At 37.3% G+C, this 20231-nt stretch overlaps 1 non-coding gene across 1 annotated transcript; it reads left to right on the top strand.

The window, feature by feature from the left end:
* Positions 1 to 6344: 6344 nt before the first annotated feature.
* On the top strand, positions 6345 to 6448 carry LOC133757226 (U6 spliceosomal RNA). The gene has a single exon (XR_009865602.1). It is a non-coding gene; the product is annotated as a U6 spliceosomal RNA (small nuclear RNA).
* The last annotated feature ends 13783 nt before the right edge of the window (positions 6449 to 20231 follow it).

The following is a 20231-nucleotide window of genomic DNA, read 5'->3' as shown; positions in this document are numbered from 1 at the left end:
AGGAAAGAAGTAGAAGATGACACAAAAAGTGTAAAAAGCTTCCTTGTTCATGGATTGAAAGAATTAATATCATCAAAAGTGTCCATAATACCCAAAGCAATTTACAGATTCAATGTGACCCTAATCAAAATACAAATAAATTCTTACAGAAATGAAAAAAAAAACTAAAATTCATATGGAAATATAAGAAACCCCAAATAGCTAAATAAATCCTAAACAATAAAAGCAAGGCTTGAGGTTGGGGAACCGAGCTGTGGCATAGAAGGTCAATTCGCCACCTGCAATGCCATCATCTCATGTGGGGGCCAGTTTGCTGCTGGGAAGGCAGCAGAAGATGGCCCAAGTCCTTGGGCCCCAGCCAAGCAATGTAGGAAACCCAGAAGAAGCTCCTGGTTCCTGGCTTTGGCCTGAACCAGCCCTGGCCATTGTGGCCATTTGGGGTGTGAGCCAGCATATAGAAGATATTCATTCATTTTCTCTCTCTCTCTCTCTCTCTCTCTCTCTCTCTCTCTCCCTCTCCCTCTCTCTCTCTCTCTCTCTCTCTTCTTTCTCTGTATAACTGCCTTTCAAACAAACAACTCAATCTTTAAAAAGAATAAAGCTTGAGGCACCACAATATCTGATTTCAAGATATTTTAAAGGGCAGTTATATTCAAAAAAGCTTAGTACTGGCACAAGAGTAGACATGCGGATAAAAGGAACAGACTGGAGACCCCAGAAATGAATCCACACATCAACAACCAACTAATCTTTGAAAAATGAGCTAAAATCACTCCCTGCAGAAAGGTCCATCTCTTTAGTAAATTGTGGTGGGAAAATTGCATCTCTGCATGCACAAGTATGAGACAACACCTCTTACTTATACGTGTTACAAAAATCAGTTCTCAATGGATCAGGGATCTAAATCTAAGACTTGAAACCATCACATTCTAGAGAAAAACATAAGGGAAATACTACAAGATATTGGCATAGAAAAGGAAGAGTTCTTAGATTAGACCTCAGAAGGACAGGCAATAAAGGCAAAAATAGACCAATGGGATTATATCAAGCTAAGGAGCTTCTGCAGAGTAAAGGAAACAGAGTGGGAGAAAATGCTTGCAAATTTATCTCTGATAAAGGATGAATATCCAGGCTATATAAGAAACTCAAGAAACTGAACAAGTAATTCAGTTAAGAAGTGAGCACAGGATATAAACAGGCATTGTTCAAATGATGAGAAGTTTCTGTACTTCAAAAGAAACAGTCAGGAAAGTGAAGAGGCAACCGACAGAATGGGAAAAAAATATTTGCAAACTACACAACAGATAAAGGGTTGATAACCAGAATCTACAAAGAAATCAAGAAACTCCACAACATCAAAACAAACAACCCACTTAAGAGATGGGCCAAGGACCTCAATAGACACTTTTCAAAAGAGGAAATCCAAATGACCAACAGACACAAGAAAAAATGTTCAAGATCACTAGCAATCAGAGAAATGCAAATCAAAACCACAGTGAGGTTTCACCTCACCCCAGTTAGAATGGCTCACATTCAGAAATCTACCAACAACAGATGCTGGAGAGGATGTGGGGAGAAAGGGACGCTAACCCACTGTTGGTGGGAATGCAAACTGGTTAAGCCATTATGGAAGTCAGTCTGGAGAGTCCTCAGAAACCTGAACATAACCCTACCATACAACCCAGCCATCCCACTCCTTGGAATTTACCCAAAGGAAATTAAATTGGCAAACAAAAAAGATGTCTGCACATTAATATTTATTGCAGCTCAATTCACAATAGCTAAGACCTAGAACCAACCCAAATGCCCATCAACAGTAGACTGGATAAAGAAATCATGGGACATGTACTCTATAGAATTCTATACAGCAGTCAAAAACAATGAAACCCGGTCATTTGCAACTAGATGGAGGAATCTGGAAAACATCATGCTGAGTGAATTAAGCCAGTCCCAAAGGGACAAATATCATATGTTCTCCCTGATCGGTGACAACTAACTGAGCACCAAAGGGGAAACCTGTTGAAGTGAAATGGACACTATGAGAAACAGTGACTTGATCAGCTCTTGTCCTGACTGTTGATGTACAATGTAATACTTTATCCCTTTTAGTATTTTTTTTTTTGTTCTAGTACTATTGGTTGAACTCTGTAATTGACACACAATTATTCTTAGGTGTTTAAATTTTAAATGAAAAGTGATCCCTGTTGAATATAAGAGTGGGAATGGGAGAGGGAGAAATGTACAGTTTGGGACATGCTCAATCGGACTTGCCCCAAATGATTGAGTTAGAAACGTGCCAGGGGATTCCAATACAATCCCATCAAGGTGTCATGTACCAATGCCATCTCAGTAGTCCAAGTGATCAATTTCAGTTCACAATTGATCACACTGATAGGTCTAAGAGTCAAAGGGATCACACAAACAAGACTAGTGACTGCTAATACTAACTGATAGAATGAAAAAGGGAGAGAATGATCCAACATGGGAAGCAGGAGACACAGCAGACTCATAGAATGGCAGATGTCCTAAATAGCACTCTGGCCTCAGAATCAGCCCTTAAGGCATTTGGATCTGGCTGAAGAGCCCATGAGAGTATTGTAGGCATGGAAAGCCAAGACACTATGGGGAAAAAAAAAAAAAACTAAATGAAAGGTCTCTTCGTGTGAGATCCCAGTGGAAAGAACGGGGCCATCAAAGAAGGAGGTACCTTTCTCTGAAGGGAGGAGACAACTTCCACTTTGACTATGACCCTGTCGGAATAATATCAAAGTCGGCGAACTCAAAAGGCTTCCATAGCCTTGGCAGCTCATGACTAGAGCCTAGGGAGATTGCTGACACCATAAACAAGAGTGTCAAATTGTTAGGTCAGCAACAGGAGTCACTGTGTACTTACTTCTCATGTGGGATCTGTCCTTAATGTGTTGTCCAATGTGAATTAATGCTATAACTAGTACTAAAACAGTATTTTTACACTTTGTGTTTCTGTGTGGGTGCAAACTGATGAAATCTTTACTTAGTATATACTAAATCAATCTTCTATATATAAAGATAATTGAAAATGAATCTTGATGTGAATGGAATGGGAGAGAGAGTTGGATATGGGAGTGGTGTGAGTGGGAGGGAATTATGGGCGGGGAAGCCATTGTAATCCATAAACTGTAATTTGGAAATTTATATTTACTAAATAAAAAAAGAAAAATACATAAATAAAAAAGTTCACAAAAAAATTGATGAAATACAAATGCCCAATAGACACATGAAGATGAGGTTTTACCTCACCTCACCTCAAATAATGAGGTTTCACCTCACCCCTGTCTGAATGGCTACCGTTCAAACATCAAAAAATTATAAAAATGGTGATGAGAATGTGTGAAAATAGGTACCATAATACACTATTGGTGAGAATGTAACACTAGCACAATAATTATGGAAGACAGTATAGAGATTCTTCAGAAACTTGAATATAGAACTAACACATGATGTAGTTATTCCACTTCTGTGAATTTACCCAAAGGGAATGAAAGAGTGATCTGTACCCACCTCCTCACATGTTTATAGCAGATCAATTCACAACAGCTAAGATATGAAATCAACCCAATTTCCCCTAACTGATTACTGGATAATAAATAATGGTATATATATATATATATATATATATATATATATATATATATAGTGGAATATTATTCAGCTATAAAAAAGAAAAAAAAAACAATGAAATCCTGTCTTTTGCAAGAAATGGATGGAACTGGAGACCACTATGCTTAGTGAAATAAGCCAGTCCCAAAAAGGCAAATATCATGATTTCCCGGATTTGTGGTAACTAATATGCAGAGTACAAAAAAGTTTAATGTATATTTCTGAAATATACATTTTGAGAGTTGACCATTGTTTATAGACCGTCTCTATACTCAAAAACAGTAGTTTTTCTGCTCACTACTTGTTGAATTCATTATTTACTGAGAAGTTAAAGTTGAGATTTTAAAGAAAATCAAAAGTATGTCATTGTGAAAAATAATAGAAAAACTAGAAAATAAGATTGCGGATGGGGTGAAAGATGGAGAATATGGTGGGAAGTATCTTTTTGCTCTTAAAATGGTATATATGAAATTAAAAAGTTATTGCAAAAATTAAAGGGACAAAAAGAAAGAAGGGAATTTGAGGGAGGGAGGAAGGAGGGAAGTACGGCTATTTTCTTAGAATTGCATCTGAAACTGTGAGATTTGTTATCTTTGTATAAATAAAAATTAAAGATAAAGATGTCAGCTTGACTGTAGTCATCTTAAAACTTGATTGGGACAGGTGTGTGTGTGTATGTGTGTGTAAGTGTGTGTGTGTGTTTATGTTTAATCCACCTTCAACCCATGTTTTGACTGAAGAATTTAATGTATTTGTGTTCAAGGTTAATATGGATAGGTAAGAACTGACTCTTCCCTTTTTCTTGATTGGTTATAGATTGCATGTGCTTTGTTAGTAAGTTTGGTGCTATCATGTAATTTCATGTTTACTTATAATGTAGGACTCCCTTCAGGATTTTTTTGTAAGGCTGGTGTGGTGATTAACTCAGCTTTTGCTTGTCTTGGAAACACTTTATTCCTCCTTTACTTGTAAAGGATAAATTCCCTGGACATAATATTTTTGGTTTAAAGTGGTTTTTTTTTTTTTCTTTTAAGACCTTGAATATATCATTCCACTCTCTTCTTACCTTTAGAGTTTCTGGTGAGAAGTCTGTTGTCAATCTAATTAGTTTTCCATTATATGTAAATTGACATTTAATAACAACTGTTACTAACAATTCAATATAGTCTACTTTATCAGATTTAGTTCCATATAAGTCAGTCAGATGTTATGATCTTCTTAAAAGAGTATTCAACAAGTGAAAATTGAGTCATATTTTGCAAAATAAGTGGGAATTAATTTCCAAATAACATGTAATGGAATTAATTTCAACATCTGGTCTCTTAAATCTTTGTTATTTTCATATTCTGTTTGGTAGGAATCTCAAATAGAGACACTTTGCTCCTTCTTTACCATCTTTACTCAAGCCACATTCTCGTGCCTAGACCAGAGAAAACAGCCTAACTAGAATTACAAATGTTTTTCCATTGTCTTTGCTTCATACACAAATCATAGGCTCCATGTAAAACAAAGTAGGATAATTTGGCTCTATTTTGTATTTTCTAACATTTTTTATCTTTTCAAAATAAAATTGTCACACTTGCCTTGGCTGACAAGGGCTATAACTTCTTTTGTGGGCTGGAATTCTCTGATATCATTTCATATGCCCTGCACATTGTTTTCATTTTCAGCAAGCTGGCTACCTTGTTACTCCTCAAATGCCGCCCCCCCCCCAAGCTCCTTCCTCTGAGTTGTCGGATATTCTGTATCTGAAAGATACATGCAATATCTTCATGTGTGATGTTCTCTTCAGTCAGATCTGTGTCAGAGAGATCCTTCCTCACCATTGCTTTCTATTCTGGCACTGTTCACCTCCTTAATGTTTTACCAAAATCTGACATACTTTGTACTTTTGTATTTTCCGAAGAGTCTGGCAGTAAGTATTGATGAGAATAGGGATCATACCTCCTTTGTTCATTAGAATGTCCCAAGTGCCAGTTTAAACGATTAATAAGCAAAATTTTAAAGGGTGCATTTTTTTCAAGATAACCTTTAGCTATCTATTCAAAAATCATCATAGTAAATATGTAAGTCCATAATGATTTGAGTTATGCTGGAATTGTAAAGCATAAAATCATTAAAAAAAAAAAACCCTAAAAAAGTACATGTAGCATCGTTAATGGCTCTAACAAAAATCTGTAGGAGATCATTGTATTATTATCTCATTTAAAAATTTAAGATTCTTTCATTGTCATATCTGTTATAGAATTTTGAGTAATATCTTTGCCTTAGCAGAGACACAATAGATGTTCTTACCAAAGTTGATTGAATCATCAAATTAGAATAGAATCTTAGGATGAAATGAGTTAGAGACAAGATAAAATTAGAATAACTGATGAAATTACTTATTCTGTCAGATAAAAATTTATTTACATTATTCCATTCCATTTGATTAAGTCCTCTCTTTCCCTCTGCAGTAATCTAAGTGTATGCAAAATAGAAACACGGTTGTTATGGCTAATGCAGTCTGCTGGGTGCGAAGAGGTACAAGATATTTACAATATGTAAACTTAGGGATCAGAAGTGCAGTGATGGTAGAAGTCTTACCATCAGAGATGGTCTTACTATCAGAGAAGATAAGGTTTACTCAAGAAACTGTAGCTCCAGTTAATAGAAGATAAAGTGTCAAACAAAATGCAAGTAAGTTGCCATAAAAGTTAAAGACATTGCTCCCTTTGGCAGCAAGTATACTAAAATTGGAACGATACAGAGATCAGCATGGCCCCCGTGTGAGGATGGCATGCAAAAGGTAAAGGAGGGCCAGTACTGTGGTGTAGCAAGTAAAGCCACAACTTGTTTGTGCAGCTTCCCTTATGGGTGCCAGTTGAGTTCTGGCTGATCCACTCTCTGTAATCCAGCTCTCTGCTCTGGCCTAGGAAAGCAGTGGAAGATGTCCCAAGCCCTTGGGCCCCTGTACCCATGTGGGAGACCAAGAAGAAGCTCCAGGCTCCTGGCTTCTGATTGGCTCAGCTCTGGCTGTTGATACCATTTGGGGGTGGACCAGGAAATAGAAAACATCTCTCTCTGCCTTAGCCTCTCTGTTACTGTGCTTTTCAAATAAATAAATAAATCTTTAAAAATGAAAGTTAAAGAAAGGAGGAATACTTTTTAATCAAACTTAGATGGCTTCATAGACTTTAACTACACATTGAAATATTATGTGAGAAGGGCTGGCACTGTGGCGCAGCAATTAATGCCCTGGCCTGAAGCCTCGGCATCCCATACGGGTGCTGGTTAGAGACCTGGCTGCTCTACTTCCGATCCAGCTTTCTGCTAGGGCCTGGGAAAGCAGTAGAAGATGGCCCAAGTCCTTGGGCCCCTGCCCCCACGCGGGAGACCTGGAAGAAGCCCTTGGCTCCTGGCTTTGGATCGGCACAGTTCCAGCCATTGCGACCAATTGGGGAGTGAACCATCAGATGGAAGACCTCTCTCTTTCTCTCTGCCTCTCCTCTCTTTCTGTGTAACTCTGACTTTTGAATAAATAAAATAAATATTTACAAAAAAAAGAAATATATGTGACACCTCATTTTTTAAGACAAAGATATTGATGAAGAGAGAGAGAGAAAGAAACAGAGAGAATCTTCCATCTGCTGATTCACTCTCTAAAATGGCCACAATGGCCAGGGCTGGGCCAGACCAAATCCTGAAGCCTGAAGCTCCATCTAGGTATCCCGCATTCCCACATGCTCTGCTGCCTTCCTTTGTGCATCAGCAGGGTGCTGGATTGGAAGAGGAACACCAGGACTCCAACCAGCACTCCCATATGGGATGTCAGCATTGCAGCTCACAGTTTAGCTCACTGCATCACAACACTGGCTCTTTGATATCTCATTCTGATGTTAAATATTTAATAGAAACTCTTAAAATCCTATCCTATTATCACTCCTAAGGAATCAATGATGATATACTAAAAACATATTAGCTGTAAATTTCCTGTTCTTAGTGTGGGGCATGAGCGTGGCCATGGCACGGCCAGGCCAGGCCCAGCCCTGGGGGCTCTGCATGTGCAGCTGCCCCCGGGTGCCCCCGCCCAAGCTGCGTGGAACGGAGCCACACGGAGCCAAGTAAGATGGCGCCCAGAGGAAGTAAGATGGGCGGAATCCAAAGTTGTTTACCACTAAAACTAATTGGCTGCGCAACATCAGGGGAGGTAACAAAACTAGTAACAAGTGTATAGACATAGGGCTAGTCCTATAGAAATCCCCTCATAAGGTGATTTTTCAAGTGATTGGTTGGTCCTTAGCCCTGCCCCAATGACTCTGCAGTTTTGTGCTATAAAAGGTACTATTACGCAAAAAGTAAGTGAGTCCTTGCTACTAGACTTGGCTCCCGGCTGCGTCTGATTGACTCCGGGATCGGGAGGCTGGGGAACGGGCGAGCGGCTCACTTACCTTTCCTTGGACCCAGTCCATCCTGTATGGGTGGACTAAGACCCAGCAGTTAGGATACTGGATAACAGAAAGAATGTGAAGTTGCTTAAATGTGAGATATTTCAGAGTAAAATGAAATCATTACTATTTACAATTGAGTATATGTTTCCATATACATTAAATGAACTTCAAGTGATTGTTCATATGACAGAACTTATGCTGCCAACAGAAATGTGAAAAAAAGCTCAGGATCACTAGCTGTCAGGGAAATGCAAATCAAAATCTCATGAGGTTTCACCCAGGTTAGAATGGCTCTCATACAGAAATCAACAAACAACAAATGCTGGAAAGGATGTGGAGGAAAAGGTACCCTAATTCACTGTTGGTGGGAATGCAAACTCATAAACCACTGAGGAAGACAATATGAAGATACCTCAGAAATCTGAATATAGACCTGTCATATGACCCAGCCATCCCACCCACTCCTGAGAATTTACACGAGGGAAATGAAATCAGTAAACAAAAGAGCTATCTGCACCTTCATGTTTATTACAGCTCAGTTCACAATAGCTGAGATGTGGAATCAACCTAAATGCCTATCAACTCAAGACTGCATAAAGAAATTATGGGATATGTACACTATGGAATTCTGCACAGCAGTAAAAAAAGAGAGAGAGAGAGAGAGAGAGAGAGAGAGAGAGAGAGAGAGAGAATGAAATCTGGTCATTTGCAACAAAATGGATGAATCTGGAAAACATTATACTTAGTGAAATAAGCCAGTCCCATAGGGACAAATACCATGTGTTCTCCCTAATTGAGAACTAATAAAGTACCTAAAATGAAATCTGTAGCAGTGAAATTGACACTTCAAGAAGAGGTGACTTTAGCTGCCCTTGTCTTGGCTGTTAAGGAACAGTTTCGCTTTCTTTGCTTTTTCGTATTTTTTTCATACTATTTGTTGACCTCTTTTCTTTCTTTCTTTCTTTTTTTTTTTTTTTTTTTTTTTGACAGGCAGAGTGGATAGTGAGAGAGAGACAGAGAGAAAGGTCTTCCTTTTTGCCTTTGGTTCACCCTCCAATGGCCACTGCTGCCAGCGCATTTCGCTGATCCGAAGGCAGGAGCCAGGTGCTTCTCCTGGTCTCCCATGGGGTGCAGGGCCCAAGCACTTGGGCCATCCTCCACTGCCTTTCCGGGCCATAGCAGAGAGCTGGCCTGGAAGAGGGGCAACCGGGATAGAATCCAGTGCCCTGACTGGGACTAGAACCCAGTGTGCCGGCGCCGCAAGGCGGAGGATTAGCCTGTTAAGCCACGGCGCCGGCCGACCTCTTTTCTTAACATAGAGCTAATCATGTGTGTATAAATTCAATTGAAAATAGATCCCAGTAAAAATAAGAGTGGGGAAAAAAGAAATTATGCCTATCTTTGAATATTACCTGTTTTGAAAATAACATTAAAAAAAATTTAGGAGAAGTTCATGGTTCTTAAACTGCAGAAGTACTCTAAGTCACTGAAGAAGATAAAGAATTTCAGAAGATCAGGAAATGATATTTCTCAGGAAGGACATGGAGAAGAAAATGGGATCACTGTAAGTAGTTCTCTATTTTGATATCATCGACCACTATGACAGTCTGGTGACAATCTGTGGCCATCTTCCCAGAAAATGCAAATGTTTGTGACTGCATCCAATTATTTGTATAGAATTACAAACAAAGCCAATCTACTGAACTAATGTCCTTTTCCATGGATTTTACTGAAATGCATCAGCTCAAGGTTAACAACTCTTGCACATCTGGTTGCTAGAAGACAGTCCACATATGGAAGCTGTAAAAGCGAGTAAGTTACGTGAGCCTCAGTTTCTCTGCAGCACAATGAGAATTGTAATAGTTACCCTTGTAATTCCATGTCATGAAGGCAAGGATTAAATAAAATAACACATGTAAAGAAGCTAGCACAATGTACTGCAGGGTTTAAGTGTAGGAAATAGGCTTTTATTCAAATTTTATATAGTCTCCCGACCTGATATATCGACTCTAGCATAAAAATAAGCTCTCCATAGGGGATTCTGTCATATATATCAACAGCAAGCTGTTCAGTGGCAATGAGAAGACAAATGTCAGTTTCCCTTTCAAGCATATGTCCCTATTGGTAAGGTGATAATTATACAGTGTTTGCTTCACTAGGTCAGCCAGAAAGAGGCTGTGTAATTTTTATTCTCCCTCAATATTTCTATTCTCTGAATGGAAGTGGGTTCAATAGAAAATTATAGGAAGTGAAAAAGAATAGCACAAAAGATATGAACCATAAGGTTAAAAAAAGACACACTTGGGGACCTGGAAAGTCTGAATAATTCCAATCAAAATTTAATGTAAGTTTGAATAGAGTAAGCCTGTGAATACCCATATGGATAAAAGTGAGCAGAAAAAATGGACAATATTTCACTGGAACACAAGTCAACCTCCCCTGGAGGAGAATGTTCATCACCCTGCCTAAGTGTCAGCCCAACGCCTGCCTCATTAGTGCCTTTGCAGAGCAAAATAAACTCTTTATGGAGAAATGCTCATTGGCAAAGAAACATTGCACTGTGTTAAGCATGGATAACAGGTTACTCATTTTTAATAGGGGTACTTTTTTTTTTGTGCCATGGACATACCTGCATTCATGATTCTCATGTGAACATGCAGTGGTGAGAATTGAAGAAAGAATAGATTTTAACCTTTTCACTGTGCTTTCCACTGTTTAATAGGATTGTTCACTCTCATTTACACACATAAACATAGCATTGTAAATGCTAAAGAAAAATCAGAACTCATTCTTGAAAGATGTAGTTAGCAATAAGAAGCTGGATGAAAGCCTTCATGTAGGAAAAAATAAATATCCTCTCCATTTGAAAAATTCAGACTAAAGGTTGTGTCTGAGAGTCCCATGGCTTCAGGCCATTCAATTTGGACTAGAGCCCTCTGAGAATTTTTCTAACTACCCTATCTGCTCTGTAGAAGGAGGGCTTTTCTGTCCTTATCACTTCTCAGCTATGTAATTTCAGATAATTAATTCTCAACTCTGTAACTCATCTTATCACCTGGAAAAGAGTGCTGGTAATAGAACTTAATCCATGAGCTTGCTGTGGTTGGTAAATAAACTCACTTAGTTAAATTAGTGGTACCATCAACCAATATGTAGAGGTCAGGGATACTGCTATACACCCTGCAATGTATAGGACAGCATTTCAAAACAAAGAATTGACTGTTCTAAAATATCAGTCATGCTGATATTGAGAAACCCTCATCTAGAAAAATGGTTTTCAACTTGAACACACACTACAATCATGGGAAGCTCTAACAATTTTTCCACTTATATGTCTTTTCAGAGATTCTAGTTTAATTGATGTAGAATTTAGCATTGGCGAGAAAATTTGAGAAAAACTTGAGTGGATATTTGTTAAAAGTATTGCTGTTGGGTGGTCTTGTGGCGCAGCAGGTTAAGCCTCCTCTACATCTCATTTGGAGTACTTGTTCAAGGTCTGGCTATGACATTCCCAATCCAGCTTCCAGAAAATGTAGCTGGGAAGGCAGCAGAAAATGGCCCAAGATTTGTGCCCCTGATGATCACTGGGAATCTCAGATGGAGTTCTGGAATCCTTGCTTCATCTTTGCCCTGCACCACCTCGCCATCCCAGTAGATGAAAATAAATAAACATTTAAAAAAATTAGCACCACTTTCATTTCTTTTCAGAGATTCCAATTTCATTGACATATAGTTTAGCCTAGCCAACAGAAGTTGAGAACAACTGTACTAAAAGCTTGGTTTCTTGGACACCCTAACATTCACTACAATTAGTAAAGAGGCTCCTGGATCGGGCATTTCACAAGTAAGCGTTGGTGTGACAAGTTGTATAACAGGGAAGACACTGTCAGATATTGGTAAAGCGAGTGCCAGAGGATAAAAGAACACCACATTTAAATTTGCTTGCTAAGGAACTTGATGATTTCATGTCTCAGAACGGTTCTTCCTCCATTCTGTAATTCTCATCTGAGTTCATCTTATTAGCTTCAACCTTTTACCCCTACTAATGTCAAAATTAACAAGCTTACTTACAACACAGAGCTTATTGATTTTAAAATACAATTCTTCAAGCACTTATATTTGTGATTGGTTTTGTTTTACTATTTGCTCTTGAGTTATCATATGAGTTCTTAAGGGCCAAGGCTGATCATTTTCACCCTCATTGAATTTTAATATTTGAATATGAAAATTAAATGTATTCCAAGTGAAGAATTCAATAAGTAATTAATATTAGTATACCAGAGAAGTGGTTACTATTGAGGAAATCAACAGTTTATTTCAAAATCTGAAAGCAATAAAATCCAGATGTAAAAGACCAGGGGATGTGAACAATGATGCTTCTGGGTTGAAAATTCATTTGGGCAAAAAAACTATCCATTCTATGCCTTGATTTCTTCATCTATTATACCCCTTCTTTAGAACTTTAGAAGTTCATGACACAGAGCTTTGATTATATCCACTATTTTTTCCAATACTAGCTTATATTTATTTTATTAGATCTCTTAGGAGTTTCTGTTTTCATTTCTATAAATTCACTCACCTCTCAATAAGAGTTCTAAATTTGTTAATTATTTATTTCAAAATCATTTAATAGTCTTGAATTACCAAAACTATCTCTACCAAGTAAGTTTATTTACACATTATGGGAATAGATTAAGAGCACACAATGGGAATAAGCAAAGTCAGTTTAATCAGTTTAATGTAGCAAGGGAGTAAGCCCCCTCGTTTGCACTTTGGCAAAGACTCAAAGGCAGAGATTTTGAAGCTTTGTGATTATTGAAAAGGAAAGTTTCAGATATTCACCTATTGAGGCTACTGGAGTGGATAAATTGGAGGCAGGCTAATGAGAAGTGAGGCACCCTAGGTGGTTGGTTAGTGCGATGTATTTGGCATTTTCTGGTTGGTACTAAATTGTAAGTCTGGGGATGGGGTACCAGGGAAGCTTCCCATTACTGATTAATTCTGGCCATTCGGGGCCAGTTACTGTAGAGATTCTGGTTTGAGCCCCTGAACTATTTGCTGCCAAATCTGAGAGTTCCTTGGCTTCTGGCCATTCAATTCGGGCGATTCGATTTGTGTTTTAGCTTTCCATTGTGGCTTAGTTTCACCATTTAGCTGGTTTCTAGATGTTGGGGTCAGAGTTCCAGTTTTGTATATGATTTTGAGTATTGTCCATCTGCATATTTGCTATAAGGAGTGGGGAAGATCATAGTAAATAAGGCTAGGCTAAATTAAATATCATGTTAAAAGGTACTAAAGTTGTTACTACAAAATCTATTTGCTGATGCCCAACATTCATTTAAAGCTGAACTGTGTTAAAATTCAAGCTAATTAACTCTGAGACAATTATTTGGTTTGAACACTAAACTTCATGGTTATTTAATCTTCACAGCTTGTTGTTCAAAGTGAGGGGATATTTTGGCATCTACTTACTTAACAAATTCACATTCACATGTGGTTCACATCCGTACCGACTATGCCCTTCACTTTTATCCACTCATTAATAATCATAAATTTAAATGAATAATGTAAGCCCTGAATAAATATTTCTACTTAGTCTTTCAAGTGCTACTTTCAGTGTTTGACTTTTCTAAGCCCTAATTTATTCTTTTTTAATTCTTTTAGAAAAAAGAATTGTGGGGTAATTCTGTTATCGCATCAATCTAAGTATACAAATTATAAAATAATAGGAATAAAGTATTATTGTTCTTCTTCTTATCTAGATTGGTAGAATGGAGTGGGACTATATAGTTCTAATTTTCCTCCAAATTAGTTAAAAAAGTCTACTGTGGCTAAATTGAAGACAACATACACCTACTTTGTGCCTCTGACACTGAGATTCTCACTCTCCTCATATTCTATGAGGTTATGCAAAAATCAAGGAAAGGTTTTAACTACAGCTTACAGGAGTCTTTGCAGAACACTGTGATTCTCCTAGAGTAGGAGAGTATGGGAGGCTAACAAGGGACAACCCCAAGGTCGGTCTCCCAGTCATGCTTCTCTGTCCTCCGGGTGGCTGTCATGGGACGGTTTGTCATTGCCTTCTGGGATCTGATGAGGAACAGAATTTTTTATCCTTATCCTTGGAAGAGGGCTGCAGACGACAACCTCTTAGCTGTAACTTAAGTAAACTGTAATCTAATTTTGTAATCTAGAACTGGGTCCTTCGCAATGGTATATTCTACAACTTGTGTTAGAGTCACTAGTTCTGTCTGTCTTGCTATTGTTCTTATGATTTGTGAGGACAAGGGATTTTAAGTATTCTTCACAAAGTAGTTAACTTTGTACCTTTTTATTATTTTTAATTACTTGGGATGCTGAGAGATAGATAAAGAGAGGCAGAAGACAAAAGACAACACTCATCTGCTAGTTCACTTTCTAAGTCCTCAAACAGCCTAAGGACTGGAGTACGGCAGAAGCCCAGTGCTCAGGACTCAATCCAGGCCTCTCACATGGAAGATAGGAAACCAATTATGCGAGCTATCACCACTACCTCCCACGGTCTGCATTCGTGGAAAGCTGGAGTCAGGAGCTGAAACCTGGTATTGAACTCAGGTACTCTGATGTGAGACGTGGATATCTTACTCACAAAACTAAACGTTGGCTCTGGTTGACTGTAGCTTTACTGGTCAAGCCAATCAGGCCCTAGTCGTTGTCCTGCTTCTTCTTATGTACCCTTCACAATTGTAGCAACAGGCTCATGCTGAGATGCTTGTCAACAGACTCACAATAGATACTGGAGGCAGAGTCTTTGCATTCACAGTTCTTTCCCACCAGCTCCAAATTGCCCACCCAAAATGCCTCAGTAAGACCAGTAAGACCAGTTAATGTGACCTTTTCTTTTTTTTTTTTTTTTCTTTTTTTTTTTTTTTGACAGTCAGTGGACAGTGAGAGAGAGAGAGAGAGAAAGGTCTTCCTTTGCTGTTGGTTCACCCTGCAATGGCCTCTGTGGCCAGTGCACCACACTGATATGGAGCCAGGAGCCAGGTGCTTATCCTGGTCTCCGATGGGGTGCAGGGCCCATGGACTTGGGCCATCCTCCACTGCACTCCTGGGCCACAGCAGAGAGCTGGATGGGAAGAGGAGAAACTGGGACAGAATTCAGTGCCCCAACCAGGACTAGAACCTGGGGTGACGGCGCCACAAGGCGGAGGATTAGCCTATTGAGCCGAGGCGCCGAGCTAATGTGACCTTTTCTTTGACATCCCAGTTCCTCAGGAATTTTGAAGCCTTTAGTATCACTGTCTTTTCAGAGAATCATAAGAGCTCTACTACCCATAGAAAATCTCATCACTGTCATAGGAAATCTATTGTCTTGATTTATAAAATTAGATTTTTTTAAATGTGTAACTCATTTGAAAACCTCAACAATGATGATTATGAATATGATAATAGATAGGAAATCTTTTGTCTAGAAGAGTTAGTCATTACAGTTTGGGATTAGATCAGCTCTGAATAATTATCTTTTCTAATTTATTTCCCCACAACTTAATTAGTCAATCCAAATATCTGGAATGTGAGTAATTCTGTTTTCAAGTCTGTCTCTCACACTAATTAAGTTCACTTCCTAATGTCACTTGGCCAATCTTTTTTTTTTTCCCATATAAAGAAAGGCAAAAGCTTGCTACTAAAAAACAAACAAATGATAATGATAAAAATAATTTGCATAAATGTTAAATCATGTAAAATAAATAACAACTTTTGTTAGATGGAAATGTTCTGCTAATATGGAGGCAATTGTTCTTATCTGGCCTCATGACATCCCAAGGAGAATTCTGAAATCTGATTTGGTTTCACAAAGTACTAACATTGACATATCATATTTTCCTTAAAATTGTGTGTTTGTATTAAAAAAATTGTAGTTTGAAAATAACCTTCATGTATACTAATTAATTTCTATATAATACCTGTGATTTATGTCAAGCAAACATTTTTATTTTGTAAATGAAAACAATATCAGTACATTGCATGTATTATATAATGTCATAATGTTAGAAGTGGTAGAAAAGAGATAATTCTATCAGAATTTGTATGTTTTACTTTCAAGAACCATTTTTTAAGTAAGTTTGGAGATTCCTACCAGCTCAATAGAGAAATAAAAATGTATGTATTTTCCAGGTTATTTTTGTAGTTAAAACACATGGACAGTGTTTTTCTCTGTTGATGCTCCAAGTCCTTGCAGCCAGTGTAGATAAGATGAGAACAATGTTTTTTTTTTTCCCTTTAGAGATAATGAACAATAAAAAAATTTGTAATTAATGCATTTCAATATGTCCACTACTGAGATATTCAAGTTATTGACATTTCAACCTGAGACCCTTTCTTCCCAGGCTATAAAACTTGCGAAAGATAAATTGGGCAATTGTTGCTGGACTCAGACTTGCTTCCAATAGGTTAGGTTTTCTGAAGCAAATATCATATAACTTTATAAAAAGCACTGCCATTTGAATATCAAAATGGATTTAGCATTTACAGAATATTCTTGAAATTTTCACTTGTTTAACACAAAGCTTGCAAGGTCTACCACATTTTATCAGTTTATGCATTTGAATAATCTGATTTGTGTGTTATATTGTTGTATTATACTTGTTAGCATAATTAGCTACTTCTTCAGTGGTATCTAATCAGTAGACATTGGAATTATTTTTTAACCACGTAAAACATTTTCAAATATGTGAGTACAGGACCCATCTCAGGTATGAAATAAAGGACCAGATCTTTGTATTTACAAACAAAAAACAAAACCAAACATCCATTACCAAGAGAAGACATTTCCTGATATTTCTGTATTTCTGATGCATATTATTAGTTACCAAAATGTTAGCACACAGCAGACACTAAGTAAATATTTTTTAAAACCTAGGCAGATATCCATTTATATATATATATATATATATATATATATATATATATATATGACACATTGTAACTCCCTATTTATAAGTACAATGTAATGTTTTAATTCCTGTGTACATTGGGAATTGATCAAATCAGTGTGACACAGCCTTCATGTTAAACTTTCATTTTTTATTGTTAATTCATTCAAAGTCATATTTTTTATTTATTTTGAGATATGTAATGTATTATTGCTAAGTATGCTCAGTGTCCTATTCCCAGATACAATGATTAGATTTAAATAAATATTTGTATGCAATTAAATACTTGACTTTGATAGTGATTTTAATTTCCCTACTAGTTTCCCTGAAGTCAGAAGTAGTTTAAGCACTTTTCAGCACCTCAGCCTAATCCATACTGACCATGCACACTGATATCTTGCAAAGCTCAAATTTGGGGGAGAAATCTCCCTTTAATGCACTTACATGAGAGTACTGCCCTAGACTTAGGACATTCCAGCAAGTGAAATTCAGTATTACATGTTCTGCAACATAATTTTAAATATATATTCTGATTTACTTATTTGAAAGCAAGAGAGAGAGAGAGAGAGAGAGAGAGTAAGCGAGTGCTATCTCATCTGTTTATTCACTCCCCAAATGTCCACAACAGTCTGCACAGGGCCAGCTCAGGAGCTAGAAACTCAATCCTACATGAGTGCCAGGAACCTAGCTCCTTGGGTTATAACTGTTGTCTCTGATGGCCTACCTCAGCAGGAAGCTGGAGTCAGAAGCTAGAGCTGGGTGTTGAAACCAGGTATTCCGATTTGGCACATAGGCATCTTAACTGTTAGGGCAAGTACTGCCTTTAACATCGCTTATTTTAGAAGTCAATCAACTTTGCGTTACTCTGAGGATAATTGTGACCACTTCTAAATGTATTTAAAGAAATATTCAAAATTAAAATGATCTACAGTGTTCTGTGTCACCAAAATCAACACCTATTAATTGGGTCTTATATTGTCTGCTTAGATTTTATTAATTTGTTTTATTTATTATGATTAACCTTGACGGTAGGTGTGGTGGAATGAAATATGGTGAAATGAGAAGGTGAAAAGGTCATGCCAAGATGGCCACTGAGGTGAGAAGGTCATGCCAAGATGGCTGCTGATAACAGAAACTGCCTGGCAACAGGCCGTGATTAGACGGCTTTGGAAAATGCCTGGCAACAGGCTGTGATTGGTTAGGGCATAGGCTGCCCCTTTACCGGATTGGCTGCCCTGGCTATATAAGCAGCTGTAGCAACTGAAATAAATGAGTCTGCGGGCTGCTTGCCTCAGGCCTGCTTTCACCTGACTCCCGGGGTTTGTGTGGTAACTCTGCGCCTCTTGTCCCCACCACGCTGCTCCTCTCAGAGTGAATCCTCTCAGAAGAAATCAAGTTGAACAAGTAGGGATGATATTTTTTTTAGATCTGTTTATTTACTCCTAAAAGGATGTAGCTTGTTTTATTCTGTTCAATTTATGTAAATACTACTATGAAAGTAAGCAAAAATGTAATTGATTAATAGACTTTTTTAATGAATGTATATAAAACATGAGAATAAATGAAAAAATGTCTATGATGAAACATAACTGTGCCTGAATTCCAAAAATTTTTTGCACCAGGCTAAATTCATCTTTTTTGAAATACTTTCAAATAATGAAGTAAGGGAATTATTTATTCACATGTAGAAAATGTAAATTTTTTAGCATTCAGGTGGAATGAAAAGTCCAGGGTGGAAAGAGCAGAGGAAAATAGTGTCTCTTTTCTTGATCTGATGTCTTAGAAGGGAAGGAAAGAGAGGTAAAATGAAGGCCAAGTTTTAGAAAGATAACAAGGAAATCATCTTCTGAAGGGCAGGAAAACATGTAAATTACTCTAAGAGAAAATGGTTCAACCTAGTAAAACTACAGAAAGCAAACACACGAAGTGAATCTTTAAAGTGACTAGAGGAAGAAACTTTTGTTTTTCATAAAAGGAAAAATGATATAAAACATGACATCAGAGAATGATGGAAACTAAAACACGAAAATATGATTTTTTAAATTTCCAAAGTAGCTATTCTACTTCCACATATTCTTAAAAAAAAATAAAGGCAATTTTATGATAAAATAAGATTCAGAGAATTTATTGACAGCAAAATTGTATTGAAAGTATTAGATAGGAAATTCTCCAGGAAAAAATTAAATAATCATAGGCAGAAACAAGCAAATTCAAAAAGGGGGCTAACTATATACAAAGTAAATAATATTCCTTTTGAATCAATAAAATAATTAAAATCATTTTGTGGCATATAAATTACAAGAATTCTTCAAATATAAATTAACATTAAAGAAAAAGTAGATAGTGAATGTATTAAGCATTGCAAGATTAAAGCTCTGTGTAGAAAGTGACAAATGTACTACTTTCTATTGAATTTAATGACTAAAGGATGCATGTTATAAAATGTAGCACAGATGGGGGCTGTCACTGTGGTGAAGCTGGTAAAGCTACCACCTCAGTGCCGGCATCCCATATGGGCGCCAGTTCAGTTCAAATCCCAGCTGCTCCACTTCTGATTCAGCTCTCTACTATGGCCTGGGAAAGCAGTAGAGGATGGCCCTTGGGCCCCTGAGCCCGAGTGGAAGACCTGGAAGAAGCTCCTGTCTCCTGGTTTCGGATCGGTGCAGCCCCAACCATTACAACCATCTGGGGAATGAACCAGAGGATGGAAGACTCTCTCTCTCTCTCTCTCTCTCTCTCTCTCTCTCTCTCTGCCTCTCCTTCTCTGTGTGTAACTTTGACTTTCAAATAAATAAATAAATCTCAAAAAAATGTAGCATATATGTTAAAAATAGTAAGCAATGGTAAACATATTGAGAGTAGATGGCAGAATTGGAAGTAGAATAGATATGATTAATAAAAAGTAAGATGATTCATTTAATATCATTAAAATGATGATACAGATGTCTTCATATGTTAGAATGGAAATATTTAGGACTAACTATTGTAATTAAATTTGAATAATCCAGTAAAAACAAAACTATGGAACTTAGAAACAAAACTTAATTTTAAAAATATGGAAAGAAGAAAAGTAAATTGATGGGTGAATGTAAGTGTAAAAATGATCCAAAGAGAGAAAAAGGAATTATACATTATTGAGGAAAAAGTGACTTTTAACAAGGAGCAGCAGAGATAATATAAGAAGTCTACAAATTGTAAAAGTTGGCCCAGTAGAAAGAAATTAGAAATTAGAAATTTTATGGCCTGC

Source organism: Lepus europaeus, chromosome 3 (genome assembly GCF_033115175.1).
Source record: "Lepus europaeus isolate LE1 chromosome 3, mLepTim1.pri, whole genome shotgun sequence".
In the NCBI taxonomy this organism is placed as follows: Eukaryota; Metazoa; Chordata; class Mammalia; order Lagomorpha; family Leporidae; genus Lepus; species Lepus europaeus.
The sequence above is the reverse complement of the archived record's forward strand: the minus strand, read 5'-3'. Positions and strand labels throughout refer to the sequence as shown.